This window comes from Python bivittatus, unplaced genomic scaffold, assembly GCF_059951505.1.
Source record: "Python bivittatus isolate LINGU-HERP-01145 unplaced genomic scaffold, Pbiv_v1 ctg000220_np1212, whole genome shotgun sequence".
Classification (NCBI taxonomy): domain Eukaryota; kingdom Metazoa; phylum Chordata; class Lepidosauria; order Squamata; family Pythonidae; genus Python; species Python bivittatus.
This window is the reverse complement of record NW_028277048.1, coordinates 27,236,068-27,257,209: the sequence shown is the minus strand read 5'-3', so window position 1 is coordinate 27,257,209 and position 21,142 is coordinate 27,236,068.

Genomic DNA, 21,142 nt, shown 5'->3' with positions numbered 1-21,142 from the left:
GATAATATTTTTTTTTATAGGCTCTAGAACAATATTATACTCTTTTGTCACAATAGGAGTCTCAGAACAATTCTTTTGACATTATCCACGGAGTTCACATTTCGAGTTTTGTTTTGCTACTGTGGTTCTCCCTGTAGGTTTCTTTCGGTACTCACTGCCTCCTTAATTGAACACTTTTGAGAATGTTTAGACAGCGCTGTTTTCCTCTTTGCGTTTACCGTGGATTCTCTTTCTAGCATTTTCCTCCCCCCACCAATTTTGCTTTGTTCTTCTAATGTTTCATATGACTTACTTTGTAATTAAAAACAAATGACAAAATAGAAGTAGGGGCATATATTATGATCCACATTAACTGTATTCTAAAAGAAATACCTAGGCATACACAGACAAAGTTCATGTGCATTATGAGACATGTGGAACAAAGTCTTTCATACCGACACATTCTATCTACAACCGCTGCAAACATTAATGAATCATTATTACTTTACCCACTTGCTTCTTTTGGATTGCCAGTGGAAATCAGTTTCTTTTAAAAAAAAATTTTTTATTAAAAGTTTTACAAAGCATGTAAAAACTAACACAAGCTAATCAAGAGTAGAAACAGTAAAGAAGAAAGGAAAGGAGAGAAAAAGAAAAAGAAAAAGTACAGAAAAAAAGAAAAAGAAAAAATAGTGGAGTCCTTGGGGTTCTCTCAGAAAAAATAGAAAAAGTTTCCAATTTCTTTTGCAGCAAATATAAGTACAATTGCAAAATTATCTCTATAATTACAAAAGAAGCTCACTTTTTTCTATTACCCTTTTTTTCCCTAATCATCAAACCCACAAATAAGTACATTTTTTTCCATTCCATGCAAAAAGTCTATAAGAGGTTTCCATTCAACCATAAATATAGAGATTGCTTTTTCTCTGATCAAAGAGGTTAATTTAGCCACCTCTGCAAGTTCCATCATCTTCACCAACCATTGTACTTAGTGTTGAACCTTTTCACTTTTGAGCATATAATAGTCTTGTTGCAGTTGTCCTATAAAAAACAAAGTTCCATGACTTTTTTCCAATTGCTTGTCCATTAGTCCCCCCAAAAAGTCTCTAGTTTCAGCTGTATTTTAATCTTTAAAATCTTCTGAATTAATGCATGTATTTGTATCCAAAATTTTTTGGCTTTTTTATGTGTCCACCAAACATGATAGAATGTCCCTTCACGTTGTTCACATTTCCAGCAAAGATTCAAAGTACCTTTATACATCCTGGACAATTTATCTGGTGATAGATACCAACGGTATATCATTTCATAAACATTCTCTTTAAGGCTAGAACATAATGTATATGTTATTCCTTTCAACAATATATTTTCCCATTGGTCCATTTATATATTATAGCCAAAAACATTTAGTGCATTTTATCATACATTCTTTCACATCTTCTTCTTCTGTCTTATATTTCAGTAAAAGTATATACATTTTAACAATAACATGTTCATCATTAGTACATAATTCTATTTCAAACTCAGTCTTACTTTGTTCAAAACCATAAAATCTTCTATCCACTTTAAACCTTTCTGTTACTTGTACATAAGAAAACCATTGACAAGAATATCCTTCTGTTACCAAATCTTCTCTTGATTTCACTTTACAATCCCTTTGAGAAAATTCTAGTATATCTCAGTAGGTTACAAAAATGTTTGCTTATCATTTTTGTCTATAGAATGCTTCTTGCACTGACAGCCATAAAGGTGTTATCGGGCAAAACCTAAGCTTATGTTTATTCCATACTCTAAGAATAGCCTGTCTAAAATAAGTCTACATTCATCTTAGTTTTATTATACCACACATATTCATGCTACGCAAATCTCAAATCATGACCTTCTAAATCCAATAACCTTCCATTTCAACAACAACTCTTTCATCCAAACTAAACAGCAAGCATTAAAATGTAGTTTCAAATCTGGTAAACCCAGTCCTCTTCTTTCCTTTGCATCTTGTTGTACCTTATATTTAACTCATGTTTTTTTCTCTTGCCATACAAATTTAGATATATCTTTCTACCATTATTTGAATGATATATCAGTTGTCAAAACAGGTATCGTCTGAAACAAAAACAACATTCTGGGTAAAACATTCATCTTAATCAAAGAAATTCTCCCCAACAGTGACAATTGTACTTTGTCCTACTTTGACATATCTTTTTTAACTTCATTCCATGCCTTAACATAATTATTTTGAAATAACATAAAATTCATATTTGTCATAGTTATCTACCCAAATATTTTACCTTCTCAAACTTGAAACCCGTTTTATTCATCGGTTCTGTTTGGTCTTGTAACTTCACATTTTTTGTTAACATCTTTGTCTTCTGTCTATTAATCTTAAAGCCAATTAATGCCCCAAATTCTTTTAATTTACTCATTAAAAGTTCAATTCCCTTTAAAGGGTCTGCCAAAATCAAATCCAAGTCATTCGCAAAAGCTCTTAACTTATATGACTCTTTTTTAATCTTTACACCCATGATTCTCTCATCTTGCTTTATATCTCAATTTAATATTTCAAGAACTAAAATAATAAGAGAAGGGACAATGGGCAACCTTGTCTTGTTCCTTTTTGTATATCGCATGATTTAGTTAAATCTCCATTAACAATTATTTATGCTGTCTGTGAAATATAAATCGATTTCACCCATTTTATAAAATTCTCCCCAAAATTCATACCTTCCAAAACCTTAAACAAACAAACAAACAAACAAAAATCCAGTTCAAATTGTCAAAAACCTTGTCTGCATCTAAAAAGATCAGTGGGACTTGTTTTTTATTATGTTGTTCCAAATATTCCAAAATATCCAATACAGTTCTAATATTATCTTTCAACTGTCTTTTAGGTAAAAATCCACATTGATCCTCATGAATAAATTCTTGCAAAATTATTTTCAACCTTTCAGCTAACATCATTGTAAATAACTTATAGTCATTATTCAGTAAGGATACTGGTCTGTAATTTCTTACTGAAGTCAAATCTTGTCCCTCTTTAGGTATCAATGTTATAGTGGCCTCTTTCCAAGTCTCTGGCATCCTTCATCTCTGTAGAATAGAATTCATTGTACTTTGTAATGGTTGTAAAAGTTCAACCTCAAAACACTTATAATACAAACTCGATAGTCCATCTGGTCCAGGCATCTTTCCTGGTTCCCAAAGGGATATCATGTCCTTTATACAGATTAGAATAATATTGATAATATATTTTTTGTATAAACACATTGTCCATTAATACAGTATCTCCCTCTCGTAATTTCAATATCATTTTCTTTTCTCTTTCTGTTTGCAATTTATAAGCCAGCCACTTTCCTGGTTTTTTGCAAATTCAAAAATTATTTGCTTTGCATAATTCAGAAGGACCTCTTCCACCAGTATAATACCATTTGTTCTTGGAGTGAAAGCTTAGTATCCCAAAAAAAGAAAAAAAGAATTTTCTCCATTTCCTACCAAATAGTAAATCCTGTTTGCTACTTGAATGGGTTGCTCCATATTTCCATTTCTCTTATTGTTAATCTAGATAACTGTTGCTATAAAACCTTATTTGTTGGGAGATACTTGTACTCTTTGGAGAAATCTTTAATTTTTCTTTTCTTTTTATTTCATCCCAAATATTTTGTATTTTCTCTCGTCTCTTCCTCTTAATTTCAGAATTATGATGTGTCAGGTAGCCTCTAATAAAAGCTTTACTTGCATCCTAGACCATTCTTAAATCAATATCTTTATCTACATTATTTTCAAAATATTCTTTTCATTTCTTTTTACAATCCTCCACTATTGCTTCTTTCTGTAGTAATGCTACATTTAGTATCCATCTAAAAGAACTAGATTTTCTTTTATAAACCAGACTCATAGGGTTATGATCTGAGAAGGTCTTTGGTAAAACCTCTACTTTAGACATTTTAGTTGCCAAGTCTCTTGAAGTCCAAATCACGTCTATTCCTTCCTTATGTCTTTCTGAAAATAGGGTATACTCCCTTGAATTACCATTCTTCTGTCTCCATATATCAACCAATCCTAAATTTTCCATCAAATCAAAGACTTTTGGTAGTTTACCTTGAGTTTAATAGGTTAAACTCTTAACCTTATTAATTAAAACCTTAATATTTTTTTAGAAGTCCTATCCAGTTGGGGGAAGACCACACTATTCCAATCCCCCAAGAAGCACCAACTTTCATATGAAAAATCTGTTAATCTCTCCATAGTTTGTTTATAGAAAGTCACTTTATCCTCATTTGGGGCATAAACTCCCAACACCATAGTTTTAGCCCCATGTAAGTTAACTTCTGTCCCAACAAATCTGCCATGTTCATCAGTTAATACAAGTTCTGGATTTAGTAAAGAGTTAATATACAAAACAGCTCCATTTCTATTTTTGGTATCTGCTGAAATAAATTCTTCTCCCAAGGATTTATAGGTCAGATATTTTATATATTTTTTTATGATATGAGTGTCTTGTAGGCAAATAATGTCTTGCTTTAATTTTTTCAAATAATGAATTTTTTTTTCTCTTTTGGGGACCATGTTAAGCATTTGTAATCCATAATCAGTTCAAAATTTAGAAAAATCCAAATCTGTAGCACCTAGTTCAGCATCATCTTTTTCCAATTCCTGTTGCATTTGTTGTAACTGTTGTGACGTTCCCTTTGAGACCTCCATTTCCATCTCCTCTGATTCTCCTTTACTGTATATTTTTGAAAAATTTCTCACCTTCTGGACAGAATTTAATCTGAAATGTTGCTGTTTAGAAGTAAAAATCACTCCTTCCAATTTATCCCATCGAAATGAAATCTTTTTCTGTTTCAATTTTTCAACCAAAAAGTACTGTTCTTTTCTCTTATGCAAAATTCTGATGGGAATCTCTTTCAAAACAATTATATCAGTATTATCCAGGTTTAATCTTATATTAAAATGCTGCTGCAAGACTTGATCCCTTCTCTTCTTTCTCACAAAATGCATCCCGACATCCCTAGGTACATTTCTCAATCTGGCAACTCTGGAATTTATTCTATAAATTTTGTCAATTTCATTTTCCATATCTCCCTCATCCAGATCCAAAAAATTTGCCAAAACCTTGATAAGCTCTCTGTAATATTTTCATCAGAAATCTCCAGAATAGTTCTATATCTCAGGCGAAGTTCTTTCTCAATTCCAGCAAAGCCAAATTATCCAATCCTCTTTTCAATTCTCTGCCTTGCACTTCTGCTTTACTCTCTAAAACTTCCACTCTGTCTTTAACTTGTTTTACCTCTCCAGATATTTTTTCAACATCTTCTTTCATCTCCTGTCTTAATTTTACACCTCTTTCATCCATCCATTTTTCAAAATCCATTTTTTCCCCCTGTCTGTTCAAATTTATCTACCATTTGTTGAAAAAAAAATCTGCAATTGCAAGTTCTTCTAGTGAGCCTCATCTGCCCTCTTTTGTCATTTTTCTAGTGGTCATTTTTAATCCGAAAGCAAGAGTGTCTCAGGCAGGCAAAATGAATAAGGACAAGCCTCTCTCCTTGCAACCAAAGCAGAGATCATGTCTCCATGGTAACTAAATGTCTGAACCACGGTCTAAGTCTTTGCCTTATCTTTTGTTATGCAGCACTTTGAAGATATTTGACAAACATTCTCATGCCAGGCTATTCTCTTTAACTAACTTAGTAATGAATTGTATCGAAGCCCTTTTGTCAAAAGTAAAAATAGTAAAAATAAAAATAGCAGAATAAAAAAGGAAAAAGAAAAAGAAATCATGGCTTGGGTTGCACTTCACCAACATAGAAAAGACCACACACTTCCTCAGTCCTGATTTTACTGGACAAAAGTGCTACCATCCATGCAACCTGTCGTGAAAGTAGAGTTTCCCCTCTACCATGGGGAGGCATAAATGCTCAGGAGTTCATTGTCACAACTGCTAGAGCCTGCTGGACAATTGCTAACATTTTAGTGAAATGTGATAGGACAGTTCTCCTAGGGATTTGTAATATCTCTCCAAATTCCCATGTAGCAATGGTACCGGAGAAAAATTTGAAGAGCCTGCTCCAGATGCCAAGGCTGAACTTAGTTTTCCCTGGTCTAGATCCTAATGAATCTCTTTGAGTGCACAGCAGTTCCCCAAATTACTGTGAAGCAAAGGTGAAGGAGAAGATTTCCAACTATTTGTATAGATAGATTTTAGCTGCTAAAGACTTCAACGTAAGCTTGCATATTTTCCATAGATGCTGGGAATCAAGGGAAATACATTCCCTATGGTGTCTTATATCCCTTGATGTTCTTCTGTAGTTGCAGCATGAAAGATAAAACAGAACTGTTAAACTCTAGCTTCTGTTCCAAGTCAGGATTATTTTTTAACTGACATGAAGCATAATAATCAATTTCCCTAAATAAGTTCCAGAGTAGACAGGACTAACTCCACTCATTACTCTGTAGGAATAAAGAATGGTGTCATGATTGATTGTCTTTCTTTATAAATTGGCAACATGATGAACACTTCATAACATGGACAGCTAGCGCTTTGCTTAGGCACCATGATATTACCTTACTGCTTAGTTTATACTACGTCCAGCATCCTGGGTGAATGGAAGGCATGCCCCTTGCCCAGACTATTTGTTCGTTAAATGAAAATGCTGCACTAATTAGACACTATGTTTGATTTACAAATTACTCTTTGCCCTTTTCTCTCACTTGCATTAACTGCATTAACAAGTGATGCCTCCAGAGTCACAGGCGTTCTTAGGCTGGGCATCGACATAACATTTCCAGAGGTGTGCAATAATGTCTCAGGCCAAATGATTCCTTAGAGAATGACCTTAATTTTTCAAGACCTGATTTCAATTTTTAAAAAATCCAAGAAGACCTGCTCAGCAAGGATCCCATGATTCTCCCTGTCATTTTATCCTCACAACAGCCCTATGATGTAAAGTAGATTGACTGGCCTGCATTGCATTGCTCAAAAATGATTTGAAACTTGGTTTCTTCAGTCCGAGAGGAAGGTTGTGATCTTGTATCCTCAATCTAGGCATCCTCCAGATATATTGTGTTCCACTCTTGGTATGCCAGAATGGCCATGCTGGCTTAGGAATTCTGGTAGTTGAAGTCCATGCAACTTTCAAACTCCCCTGTCTTTTGGAGGGTGGTGTTCAGGTTGAGAAAGGCTGCCATATGTACTTTCCTGGGAATAAGCTTCACTGAAATTACCAGGTTTTGAGTAGACATGAATAGAATCGCATTTTAAGAACATAGGGCACCTTGAGGTGTGGCGGAATGTAGAACGCTGCCCACATGAACAGCCCAGATAGGCTTCATTCTTACACACAGAGCTTCCCTTTTGCAGATGTCCACTTTCGCAGTTTAGGGTGGAATCCAAAATGCTCATAAGTGGAAAGTTTCAGATATTGAGAAGAGGATAACCTGATTGTGAGGGCAATGCCTAGCTTCTATCCCTGGCAATGTGGTCTCTGCAATAAAAACAGAGACCTATATCACTCCCTTCACAAATATTTTCCCTATCCCATCCCTATCCTAAACTGTTTTACTAAACAAATAAAAATACCAGGAGGAAGTCTCTGTTTCATGTCGCAGCCTACTCTAAAGCAATGTTTCTCTTCTAAGCTATATCAGACAAGACAGTTGACAATGGAGAAGCTACAAAGCGGTTTCCTTTTAATACCTTCAATTATGTAGACTGAGAAGATGAGACCTTTCGCTTCCCTCCTGTATATTAACAGGCTTCTCTTCCTCAGTACCTAACAATGTGGTAAGGTTTTTGCTCCATGTGAGCCCGATGTGACTGTGAACGAATGACAGGTATCCATCTTTGCTGACTGGCTTTCAGGCAAAACTAAGGAGGCCCAGGAGACCAGTGCTGTTCTGAGCAGTAAATACCATCAATAGCTTCAAAGGGGATAGAAAAAAACAACATAGTGGAAAATATTGTCTATTAAGTGGCAATTTTCTAGAGGGAAAAACAATCAATTCAGATGGTGTGCAGCCAAAACAGAATTTCATTGTGGATGCTACAGCCAGTTCCTCTCTATAGCATATGAATGAACAACAATTAGTACTCAGATATGTGTACATTCCAGATTGCAGTAAAGAACTAAAGATCTCAGCCCTTGAAAACAAGTGTGTTGGATTCAAACTGCACAAACACCACGCCAGGTTCAAGGATCAACCATACAACTGCCAAAGGGCTCAAGTGACAGTGTTCCCTTAAGGTGCAGGGTATTTTCTGGATTAGCTTCATGCAAGACAACTTATTTCACTTGAGAAGCTTCTGATGGGATCTGTTGTGCTGTGTCACAACTGGTTTCAGTATAAAGGTTACCAGCCATGCTACATAACATTCAGGAAACAGTTCATTTGAAAGAAAGAGACCTTTTACTTCTTGAGGGAGAATTTAATAAAAAGGATGAACATACTCCAAAAAAGTAAAATATAGTGATAGCACAAAGAAACAGAAACATTTCAGCTCTAGCTGGGGCAACCAAGATGGCTTTTGAGTTGTTCTGATCTGACCTCACTAGAAAGATCTGATGAACTGTCTTTTTTCTAACATGTATCCTGATAACCATATTTCCTGACTTTAGTCCCAATCCCAGCCTTTAAAACTAGAAGGACTGTCTTTCTCATGGCAAAGAAAAGAAATAAGTCAAATAAAGGTAAGATAAGAGCCAAATAAAGGTAGAGAGGGCTACCATAAATGCTCCCTAAAGTGGGCATCTATCCATCCCTCCAAAAGTCAGAAAAGCAGCTGTGAGAGATTCTTTCCCATTTCTTGCAAGAAAGAATGACTGACAATAACTGACAGCTACTGAAGATGCAGAATGTAAAGGAAGCTTTCTCCACAGTAGCTTCTGCCACTGGCCAGAAAACTAAGTGCTTTGTATGAATGTAAGCGCACAAGAAGAGCTTTACTTGGATCACATCAAGAGCCCATTTAGTCCAGCATGTGATGTCATTCATTGCCCAGCGAGAAGCATTCAGGGAATTCACAGGTGTAGTTCTACTGAGAGAGCCAGTTTGGTGTAGTGGTTCAGACATCAGACTAGAAAGTGGGAAACGGTGAGTTCTTAGGCACGAAGCCAACTGGGGGACCTTGGGCCAGTAACTCTCTCTCAGCTGTAGGAAGGAGGCAAGGGCAAACAGCTTCTGAAATCTTGCCAAGAAAACTGCAGGGAATACAGCCTTGTTATTCAATCACCATTTTAGACTATAAAAAACAATTCACCAATTGTGGAACTTAATATACAGAAACCACTGGGAAATTAACTACTTCCATTGGAGAACTAATAATTTACTGTCATAAATGGCTACATTTGGAAAATAAGCATTTATATATCACATGCATAGCTAAAAACAAAGCCAGCTGGGTGACCTTGGACCAGTCACTCTCTCTCAGCCCTGGGAAATAGGCAATGGCAAGCCACTTTCAAAAAAATTTTGCCAAGAAAATTTGCAGGGACTTGTCCAGGCAGTCACCAGGAATCAACACTGACTTGAAGGCACCCCCCCCCCACCCCCAAAAAGCTCTATTGTGGCTCCCTAGCCTTTCAGATTTAGAACTTGCTGGGCCTATGCAGTCAAAAGCCTTTGTTTGATCAATCCAGCAAAAATAAGTGACTTTTTGACACTTCCTTTTTCTATCATTCATTGGAAATATTTTTGTTCGTTCCATCTTTAACAATGTCATGAATTTTAGTCCTGAGTTCTTCAGGCCCTCTAACCAGTCTAATCCATTAAATCTATTTTTTTTCTTAGACACATTGTATCTTGTTGACCTGGTGATTTTATTTGTTTTCTACAGTTTCAGCTGTATTTTGAAAGAAGGAGTTTGTGGCCTGAGCCACAGTCAGTACCAGGTTTTATTTTTGCTCTCTGTCCATCTGTCCAACTGCTTTTAGGTGCTAGAAGAAAGTATTTATTTATTTATTAAATTTATACAGCCACTCATCTCACGTACGTGACTCTGGGAGGCATATAATAAAACAATTAGGCAACACAATTATAAAACAACAGTATAATACAACAATCAAAACAATTTGAAAACAGTTTAAACACAGATATAAATCGGACTGCAGGAGAATGGACCAGCATCCTACACACAGTGTAGCCACCTCGCAGGCTCCCTATTTCCCTGGGATCCCCAAGCCTGTTGAAAGAACCAGGTTTTGAGGGATTTCCTAAATGCCAGTTGGATTGGGGCTAATCTCACCTTGTGGGGGATGATGTTCCAGAGGGCAGGAGCCACAACAGAGAAGGCCCCCCTCCCGGGTCCCGTCAGACAGAACTCTTTAGCAGACGGGACACGTAACATGCCCCTCCTGCAGGCCTGATGGGATGGGTGGGTGCAACCAGGGAGAGGTAGTCCCTCAAATAACCTGGCCTCATGGCGTGTAGGGCTTCAAAGCACCTTGAATTGAACCCAGAAGCAAACTGGCAACCAACGCAGCAGTTGGAGCAGAGGTATCATATGTGCCATTCTAGGGCACCTGGAATTGCCTTCGCTGCTGCATTTTGTACTACTTGAAGCTTCTGGATGCTCTTCAAAAACTCTGGGCAAAGTTCCAGGATCCAGGGAAACCTATGTGTAACATTGATATATATATATTTGGCAATTCCTCCTCCACATTTCCCAACAACAATAAGCCTATGGGATCGGTTGGGCTGAGAGAGCAGGACTGGCCCAAAGTCAGCCAGTGAATTTCCATAGCTAAGGCTGGACTTGAACCTGGATCTCCTGGCTCTTAATCCAGTACTTCAACCCCTACACCATATTCTCTGTCCCTCCCTCTCTCTTTTATATGCAGTCACACCAGCCCTAAGTTGTAAACAGCTTTTTAGGGTTGGGACTAATCTTACCTTGAGAGGGAATGATGTGGGGCGGGTGCCACAGCAGAAAAGGCCCGCCTCCTGGGTCCTGTCAGATGGACCTCTTTAGCAGATGGGACCTGTAACATGCCCCTCCTGCTGGGACTGATGGGAAGGGTAGATGTAACTGGGGAGTCCAAGCCAAATCAAGCTATTTTCTCACACATCCGTAAGGAAGTGGAAATTCAAACCACCCTCTCAGTAGCCATAGGATTGCTGCCTAAATTGTCCCTTAGTTTGCTTACTTGTTTGTTTCATCAACAACCTTCTTTCTCCTAGGTTCTTAAAATATCTTAAAGTAGGGATTCTCAAACTATGGGCCATGACTCCACTGAAGGTCATGAGCAAGTTGGAGTGTATGTGGGGGCAGTCACAATATTTTTTGCAAAGCGGATCAGTCTTGCATAAGTTAAAATGAGAGTGCTATGAAAACTCATTCCCAGTTTGTCAGGTCAAACCTATCGTGGACCAGCCAGGCAAATGGGGAAGCAAAAGTCACAGCACGTTCTGCCAGGACTCCTACTCTGCTTAGGAGGTGAAGTGAGGTGTCTCACAAATTCATGAATCATTTCAGGGGGTCAAATGGGATTTAAAAAATGACACACTGAATATTCAATCTATTTAAAAAACAAACAAACATTATCTGCCCCACAGTATAAATTAGATTGCACCAAAGTTCTGTGAATTTTTATTTTGTATGTGTGGGAGGGAATCATTTGTGAGGGAGTGTTAGAAAATATTCCAAGAATAGAGGATCCAAAATTTGGGTAAGTAGAAGTTTATTGGTATTTTATGAAGTGGCTGATAATAAAACCCTCTCTCTGTATTTTCATTACTATTTCAACTGTCAAACCACTGCCTTCAAAAGCAGCTTGCATTCAGGCTGTCACACTTTTTGAGAATATTCCCAAATTATTCCTACATCATTATAGTATAATTCTGAGGGACTTACATTGTACAGTATGTAAAGATAGATTTTCCTGTAGGTAATTATTAAAACAAACCAACAAACCAACAGAGGAAAAGGCTTTGGCAGCATCAGTCACCTTTTAAAATGTAAATCATATTCCCAATTCCTAAAATCTTTGGAATAGTGTCCCCTGTTATTTAGAGGAGGGCAGCAGAATCCTGGGGAAGTTGTTAAAGAAGCAATTGCAGCAAAGGTGGTCAAGGACACCTTGTCCTGTATAATTGGCAATTCTGCAGTCAGCATGGCAGTCTTTCTAGTGTGGGATGGGGTGATTTTTGAGCAACTGTACTTGTCAATCAGGCTGGGGAGAGTGGCAGAGATTTGAGGAAAGTGGCAGAGAGCATAGCATACAACATCTCCTCTCTTGTTACAGTGCCAGAAAAGGATGCAGCCTCTGTAGAATTCTCTCCATGGGCCCAAGAATTTTTTCTCCATGTTCACTGGGGACAAAGGCTATGGGAGAGGCTAGTCAAGTTATCCCATAAACAAGGAGGCCAAAAAGGCTTCTGAAGGACACTATAGATGCCCACTCCAGGAAAATGAAGTGAAAAAGTGAAGTGATGGCTTCTTGGGACCTTGGTCTGGTGGGTGGGGTGGGGTGGGGTGGGGAACAGATGGATTTTCATCCCCAGGCCTGGAGATGCTCCTCCTCTCCATAGGAGAGCAAAATTATGAGCAGGAATTGCCCATAATTCCTGCGGGAAAGGAGCTTTGATAGGGGTGTGCTGGCTATGAGCAGAGCAATATTGAAAATAGCTATGGAACTTTGCCCATGAGCCCAACAGAGCTCTAATATCCATCCCTGAAAACCTCCCCTTGGAACATGGGGTGTTTTTCTAACACAATTCTTATGATTTATTCCTTATTATTCTATTTATCTATCAAGCTACTAATATTCTGGTGGGTTTAGAGGTTCTTATTTAGCCTGGCCAACTGCTGCTTTCAAGTAGCTCGCCACGCACTGAAAATACTTAGTTCATTTCATTCAGTGGATTTCTAGCCAACCTTTCTGAGCATATTAAGAGAAAACATGATTGTGCCCTCAGTCAAGAAGAAATAAAACAGACATCAGGAGTGAATTAGAGGCACGGTGTTTATTTGAATTTCAGAGAATCTGCAGAAAAGCTGAAAGGCCGTATGTGATTCAAGCAAGGCTCAAGAGGCCACCTCCTTGCTTTATACTTAAACACACCCCAATCCTCTCAGCTGGGGGCAGAATCTTATCCCTCTTGAAGGAAGTCTTCCCAAGATCCAACACTTTCAGGCAAGCTTTAAAAGAAGATCTTTTTCCCCATCTCCCAGATACACAAGTTGTAATGGTCTGTGAGAATGTCCTTGAGAGACAGGAAGAGGAGATGTTATTTCAAAATAATTGTGTTAAAACATGGAATGAAATTAAGAAGGACATGTTAAGATGGGATAAATTAAAACTGTTACTGTTGGGGAGAATCTCTGTGATAAGAATGAATGTTTTGCCTAGAATGATGTTTTTGTTTCAGACAGTAACTGTTTTAACAACTGATCTGCCATTCAAACAATGGCAAAAATATATATCTAAATTTATATTAGGGAAGGCAAGGGAAAAAAAAACCTCAATTGAAATATAAAGTGTTACAAGATGCAAAGGAAAGAAGAGGACTGGGTCTACCGGACTTGAAATTGTATTTTGCAGCTTGTTGTTTAGTCTGGATGAAAGAATGGGTGTTACTGAGAAACAAGAGACTTTTAGAGTTAGCAGACCATGACCTGAAGTTTGGATGGCATGGATACTTATGGTACGATAAAGTTAAAATTAATGTAGATTTTAAAAGTAATTTTATTAGACATGTCATATTGAGAATATGGAATAGATATAAACCCAGGTTGTGCCCAAAAACACTTCTGTGGATCTCAGCTCAAGAAGCATTCCACTGAAGAGAAACAGCAGGCAAAGACAAACGGTTGACATACCAGGAATTATTGGAAAATCATCAAGGGAAATTTAAGATTAAATTAAGAAAGCAACTAATAGCAGAAGGATATAGTTGTCAATGGTTTCCCCATTTACTGTTATCAGAAAGATTAAAAATGGACAAAAAGACTTAAGGTATGGAGCAAAGACAGAATTTGAAGTACAATTTGTACCGACGATGAACATGTAATTGTGAAAATGTATACATTTTTGTTGAAATTTGAAACAGAGGAAGAACAGGTTAAAGAATGTATGATAAAGAGGTCTAAGAATTTTGGTTATAACTTACAGATGGATTAATGGAAAATATATGGTTAAGAAGGTTGAAATTTACATTATGTTAAAGAGAATTTTTATAAAATGATGTATGGTTGGTACATGATGCCACCGGAATTATGTAGAATGTATAAAGGCACTTCAAATGTATGTTGGAAATGTGAACAACATGAAGGTACATTCTATCATGCTTGGTGGACATGTAAAAAAGCTAACAAATTTCGGATTCAAATACACACATTGATACAGAGGATTTTAAAGATTAATATTTAATTTAAGCCAGAACTTTTCCTTCTAGGATTAATGGATAGACAGTTAGAAAAGAGTGATAGGAGATTATTTCAAGATATGATTACTGCAATGAGACTTTTAGACGCTCAAAGATGGAAAGATTTGGCACTACCCACTATGGAAGAATGTTTGGTGAAGTTGACAGATCTTGCTGAGATGGATAAACTGGCTTCTTTGATTAGAGAAAAGACAATATTTACATTTATTGGTGACTGGAAACCCCTTATGGATTTTCGCGTAAAAATGAAAAAAAATGAATTTGTGATTTATGGTTTTGATGATTAGACAGGATAGATTATAGAAAGAAGAGAGTCATGATGTAACTTTAGAGAGAGAGGTTAAAATACAATTGTATCTGTAACTGTTGTGAAGAATATCAGAAGCCACTTCTTTATGTCTTTATATCTTTATATGTTGCTCTTTTTTCCCCTATTTTCTTCTTTTTTCTTTTCTTATTGCACTTTAGTTTTTTCTGATTTTTTCTGATTTTTTCTGTTTTTCTTTTTGTCTTTTTCTGTTCTAATTTAGTTTGTTGTAGTTATTATTGTTCTTAAATCTTTTAATAAAAAAATTAGAGAGAAAGAGAGAGGAGCTGCAGACTAGGCAATGGTCAGATAAAAGGCAACTGAGTCTGCAGAAGGAATGAGGACATGGCATGTCTCAGAAGGGACCCTCCCTAGTTTCTTGGGCTGTAAAGGTGAGGGGGGAGATATGTACTTTCAAACTTGCAAGATTCTGTTACTATAATCTTACAAATAAGGGTAATGTTAATACTCATGGTTGGTGCTTCTTGTCTGGACTACCTTGAAGGGCTGACATCAATCTTGCAAGTCTGAAAGTATATCTCTCATCCCTCGCCTTTACAGTCCAAGAGACTAGGGAGGGTCCCTTCTGAGACGTTTCCCACATCCCCATTTCTTCTGTGGGCTAAGCTACCTTTTATCTGACATTGCTGCCGCCTCCTCCTCCTCTCTCAAGGACATTCTCACAGACCATTATACCAGTCCTTAAGAAGCAATCAGTTGAGATCTCTTTTGCTATAAGAGTGCTTTGGAGAGCTCAGCAACCCTGTTGCTTTGATCTGATTTTTCACATTGCCCTGCTATTTATGCTACTGAGCCCCCTTGTCCAATTTCCCCTCTAATGGCTCTGAACAGAACAGATGCAAAAGCCTGCAGGCCCCTGCTTATCAATATAATAGATCATCATGATCATGATCAACAACAACAATATCTGAATTGTCTCTTAGACTATGATTTATACTTCATTGGGGTGAGCACCACAAAATCTGGAGAGGTGGCCTTCTTATAAGCTGTAGACCCAATCCTTGGACATGCCAATGTCATATGCCCTGTAAGCAGTCTGTACCCCTGGCCTCACGCATCCACTGGGACTCAAGAACAGGAAAGGAGCTCTAATGGGCCAGGTTGCTACTTGAGAAAAATGTAGGGAGGAATGTTGGGAATACAGTGGGAAGATCCACACTTGGGTTGGTATCTGCCTTCAAGGGGGGCATTTAGTTCCTAGGAGCTGTTGCTGGGAGATTTTAATGAATCACAGGTGGGGAAAGAATAAATTTCTAAGCTAAAACCATGCTGAGCAAGAAGGATGGCAGCTGCGCTCATTGCAACATGGAAAATGGAGAAGTTATAAGTGGCCCTACTATAGAATATATTCCTCTGTGTTTGTATATGTGGGTGCTCTTTTGCTGTTTTAACAGTTGTAATCAGCTCTGTGAATTTACAAGCACGTAGCTATTTTTGAACTGGTCTCCATTTTATTTTTCAGCCTGCATGGGAACTGTGTTTCTCTTTTCTGTTTTAACAAATGTATTTATTTTATATCTGTCCCTGTGCTCATGTGAACACCTTAAAATGCTTACCTTCAGCATTTGCTAGTTACAGTGTTGGAAATGGGGGAGAGACAGGGCAACTGCCCTTTTGTCTCTTTACAGACACCACAGTAGAATAGGAGAAGGTGTTCCCCCCCCCCCGCCCCTTCATAATGAAAAAAAAGTTGATGACAGGGACTGAGACCTAAAGCCACAGCTTTTAGGCACCTGTCTAGATCAGCCCCCAGGCATCAGACAGGCCATATAGGAGATACAAAGGAAGAGATCATGACATATAGAGAAAATTGATTTCTGGGAAAGTGGTATAAATTAATTATCCCTGCCCTTCCTCTTTGCAAAACTGTCTCCTTGATGCTTTACAACGTATCCTATTTTACATCCATGTTTCTGGGAAACAACCCTACGATCCCAGAAAAGTTAGCTAGAGGCCAGACTCATGGGGGAAACATTGCTGTCTTCTGGATAAACAAGTAAGGTTTGTGCTGGAGATCTGAATTCACCAGAAGCCCTGGTTAGAGGATATACTCCTGAGTACTGTATATGTGGAATGCTTAAAGAATACTGGACCATCCAAAGCAAAAAATGTTTATAATAAATAATTGACTTGGATGCAGAGTGTATCAGCTATCAGTGAATGCTAACAGACATTTATTATATCTGAGGTAAAAAGTAGATGCATAGGATAGGAAAGAGTTCCTTCTTTCTATCTAAAATGCATCTGAGAGAGGGAGAGAGAAAGTAAGTTCCCTAGCCTCTCAACTCTTTCTGCTAGCACTAGACCAGGTGAGCAACAGACCTAGGGACACATGTAAAGATCTTTCCCTTTGTCTATCTCTCCCCATTTGCTCTAGTGCAAGGCTCACCGGTGCAAAGAGATTATGCAATTTCCAATAGTTTGGCACATAGCAATAGATCTAGGAAGGATCTCTTTTTTGTACGTTAGTAAGAATATTCTGTCCTGCTGCAATCCTCAATGCCACAGGGGTATAACTCAATGCAGGGGGTACGTGCAACCCTCCAACACCTATTTTGTGACTTCAAAAGCATCCCCAGAGCTGCGCTAGAGTGAGCGAGGGCAATATTTTTGGCTTGCTATTTGGGGGTGGGGGAATGGGGTTAAGCAACAAAAGGGGTGACTTGAGTCTTGCATAGACTTTTAGCATCCATTCCACCCTTTAAAAAAAACCCAACTCCCCAAGTGGCTGATTTTTCCCATAGGAGGTGGTGAAGAGCAAAATAGATATCTTAACCTTCTCTAATACCGTCTAAAATCTAATAGATGATAATATACGTAGCTCAGAGTTGAACTGTAGAGTCTTTGATACTCTCTGAGCTTGGTTGTTTGCTTGCAGACATTTCATTAGCCAACTAGGTAACATCATCAGTGCTAGTAAGTGTGAGGTTTGCTCACTGTTTACATACAATAGCTTGCCCTGCCAGTGTTGGTAAGGGTGTTAATGCTCATGGTCAACTAGTGGTCAGAAGACATGATGAAAGCTCCTTAATCTCACAATACATGGACAGACTCAAACATAGGAAACTGTGAGTATCCTAGACTCAGCTAAATCCAAAAAATGCTAGGAAATTCCTGGAAGCTTGGCATTCAGACAAATCAGCCATCAATAGACACTTAGAAATAAACCATATTTACACACCATTCAGAAGAGACAATAAAAAAGCTAAGAAGGAAACAAAAAGATCAGAACACATCTTTTCCAGCAGCCAACACTCAGATAAGCAGAGATTAACACCTGACAATCAAGCAGAAAACAATACCCTAATCAAGGACCTACCAAGGAGAAAACCACACCCACACCAACACTGGCAGGGAAGCTACTGTATATAAACAGGGAGCAAACCCCACACTCACACTGATGTTACCTAGTTGGGTATTGAAATGTCTGCAAGCAAACAACCAAGCTTGGAGAGCACCAAGGACTCCACCTTCTAAAATCTTTTCTGATACCCTAATCTCACCTCAGACACCAACTAGAAGTGTTGCCTCCATCATATATTGTGAAAGTTGCCTATTAATGTGACACGGTCAATGGATACTCTCAGTTGTTACAGGATTACAGGGTACCTTAGGCTCAGGGACTGTAGCAGGCCAAAGTTCACCTAGCTTGCCTCACACCTGAGTGGAGATTGACACCTATATCCCTGGCACACTGTCTCTTGTGACCCCTTAAGAGTAAATGTTTGGGTTTAGCTCCTATTAATCACCCCGAGAGAGCCACACGTACAAAGAAGGTAAATGAAATATCTATAAATCTAATTCAGCTCTTGAGTAGTGACAAGTAAGTGGGAAGGAGATGGTATGGAAATAACATCTCCTTGATAGGCTAGGATTAATTCAGAGCTATGTTGCAACCACTCTATAAATATACTTATTGCTGATGAGAAGCTTGAAGTGGTTTCAGTTCAAGCTACAGGTAACATCACTTTCTGTTAGATTAGATGTCTCCTCTTGACAGAAATATCATCAGACAAAAATCAATACAACTGTTAAAAGGCCTAACAGATTTATCACCTGCATATTATTACTGATATTTTCACATGCCCTGCTTGAAAGTGCAAGCTTTTGTCTAATGGCATTTCCAAAATGTGAAAAGTTAAAGAGATTCAGAAACTAACATTTCTGGGGCGTAAAGAGAGGGGGAGAGAAGAATAGTTAGATGAGGGAGAGAAAAGGATGAGGAAGTTTTGATGGTGAAAGCAAATTAAAGTTGCTTGACCTCATATAACAACTACACATTCCCATAATTACCTTTAAACATACTAATCAATGAATTGCACATTTAGTTGCAACATCATTTTCAAATGGCTACTGTAGTTGGTAGCATCTGATGGAAACACATTGGGTCAAAGTTGGATAGGCTCTGAAATGGATTGCCTGCTTTTCCAGTTGGCGGACCATGTTCTCCACCCAACCAGAGAAGCCAAATAGCTTGAAACGTCCTGATTTGGGTGTGGGGGGTGAGAATCAGACCCAGACAGCAAACCTCACACAATGTAGCCTTGCTAAGCAATCAGCAGAACACAAGAGGCATCTCCAAACATGTGCCAGTTAAACTGAAATGCTCAGATTTATTTTTATACTGCAGTCACTGCCATGAGATTTGATCAGCTGAAATCCAATTATCATGCTTATTTTGCATAATTTATTCTGCTTCTTAGATTCAGATCTGCAACAATTCAGGGAATGCTGAGGAACAAGAAAGGAAGTCAAAAAAGGACACCCATTTTAAATGAACAGAAAATCACAGGTGAAGAGAGTGCCTGTCACAAGTAGGGCTCCCGTATTTGGATTGCAAAAATCTAGATGGGCATTCAAATTTACCATTGTTGTACGCTGAGCTGTAAAGTCAGCCTTCTGATTCTAATTCATTGGCAACATAATTTAGGTTTTTAGATGTACATAACAAATCTCATCCACTAACCTTGGTCTGCTGTTAAGATATTCCACTTAATTTATAGCATACCTATCAATCGCTTTGCAGAAAAAAGAAATAGAATTTTCCCAGGTCAATTAGATCTGCCTCCTGCAGTGGCACAGAACCACACCCATAATATCTGACTCCATGAAACTACATTTGTTTAAGATTGAGGAGAAATCTTTTCCACCAGGAAGTGGCTGCTTCTATGTGATACCCTCTGCATTCCAACTCTAGAAGTCTTTAGAACAGAAACATTGGTAGAAAGAATGGTGCGAGGAGATAGACTTCTTCATCTAGGCTTGGCTCTTTCTCCTTGCCTCACCTCACTTCGCCCAGGAAGAGGCTTTCTCCATTTTGTCTCTGCTGGTCCTCTACAGCTTTGAGACAGCCAGGAGAAGAGTCATCATGAGGATGAGGCAGTCCTGGGTCTCAAGATGTGGGGCCTTAGATCTCCTTCTGTTGGAGGAAAATGGGGCCTTGACAGATTCTTGTAGTTCTTATCCTTCATTGTTTTGTCTGTTCCTCTTTATTTTGGGGGTGGAATCTTACTGTTAGGTAATATGACCTGGTAAATGGTATAATGTTGAAAACAGAATTGTTCCAGTGGGCATTTGGGGGGAGGGGTAGATGTTATTGAGCTGTATATTGTTATTATGGTACTAATATTGGTTTTAGGATTGCTTTATCTTTATTTTTGTAAACTGCTGGGAGTCTTGATTAAGGGGACATATAAATCAAGTAAGTAAGTAAGTAAATAACATTGATACTGGACACCATTATCTGATCTATTTGGTTAACCTGTTTTTTTTTAATAACCTTTAATTGGTTAGTGTAATTTGATCCATGATTATTGCATTTAAATTGTTTATTATTTAAAACACTACCATGTAAAAAGAAAAACGGAGCTAAAAAATGGAGCTAAGAAGGAAGGCCAATTGCAGAGAGTGGAACATCGTTATAGTAAAAGAGTATGTTTATATAGAGAAGTGAATTCCAGGAGAACTAATGTGATTGGTTGTCAATTTTGTAGGCTTTATATTGATTTAGTGTTGTTTTGACAGTTCCAAGAAACACCCATCCATCCTGGAAAGACCCCACTCTTTTCCAGAAATCAGTCATGCACAGAGGTGAGAAGGGACTACAGCAGATATTTTTAATTGTCAGCTTAATGCTGTGGGTTTTTGTGAGTACTGCTGGAAAAAAAAATGTTATTAAGCTTTTTACTGATTCAGTCAAGGATAGAAACAAGAAGTCTTTACATTGATTTAATTAGGAATGGGGAAAGGTGTTAGTGGGTGAGTCTTGCCTTGATTCAATCAAGGATAGAAATATATCCGTGGAAAGTCTCTGGCACTAGGCTAATCTTTGCTGGACCAGTGGTTGTTAGTAAATGAGTGGGATTTTGTGCTGGAGAAAATGGTTCCTGCTGTGTAACATTTGGATATGTAAGGAGACAGGTTTTGAAGTTATCCTTTACATCACGTGGAGCA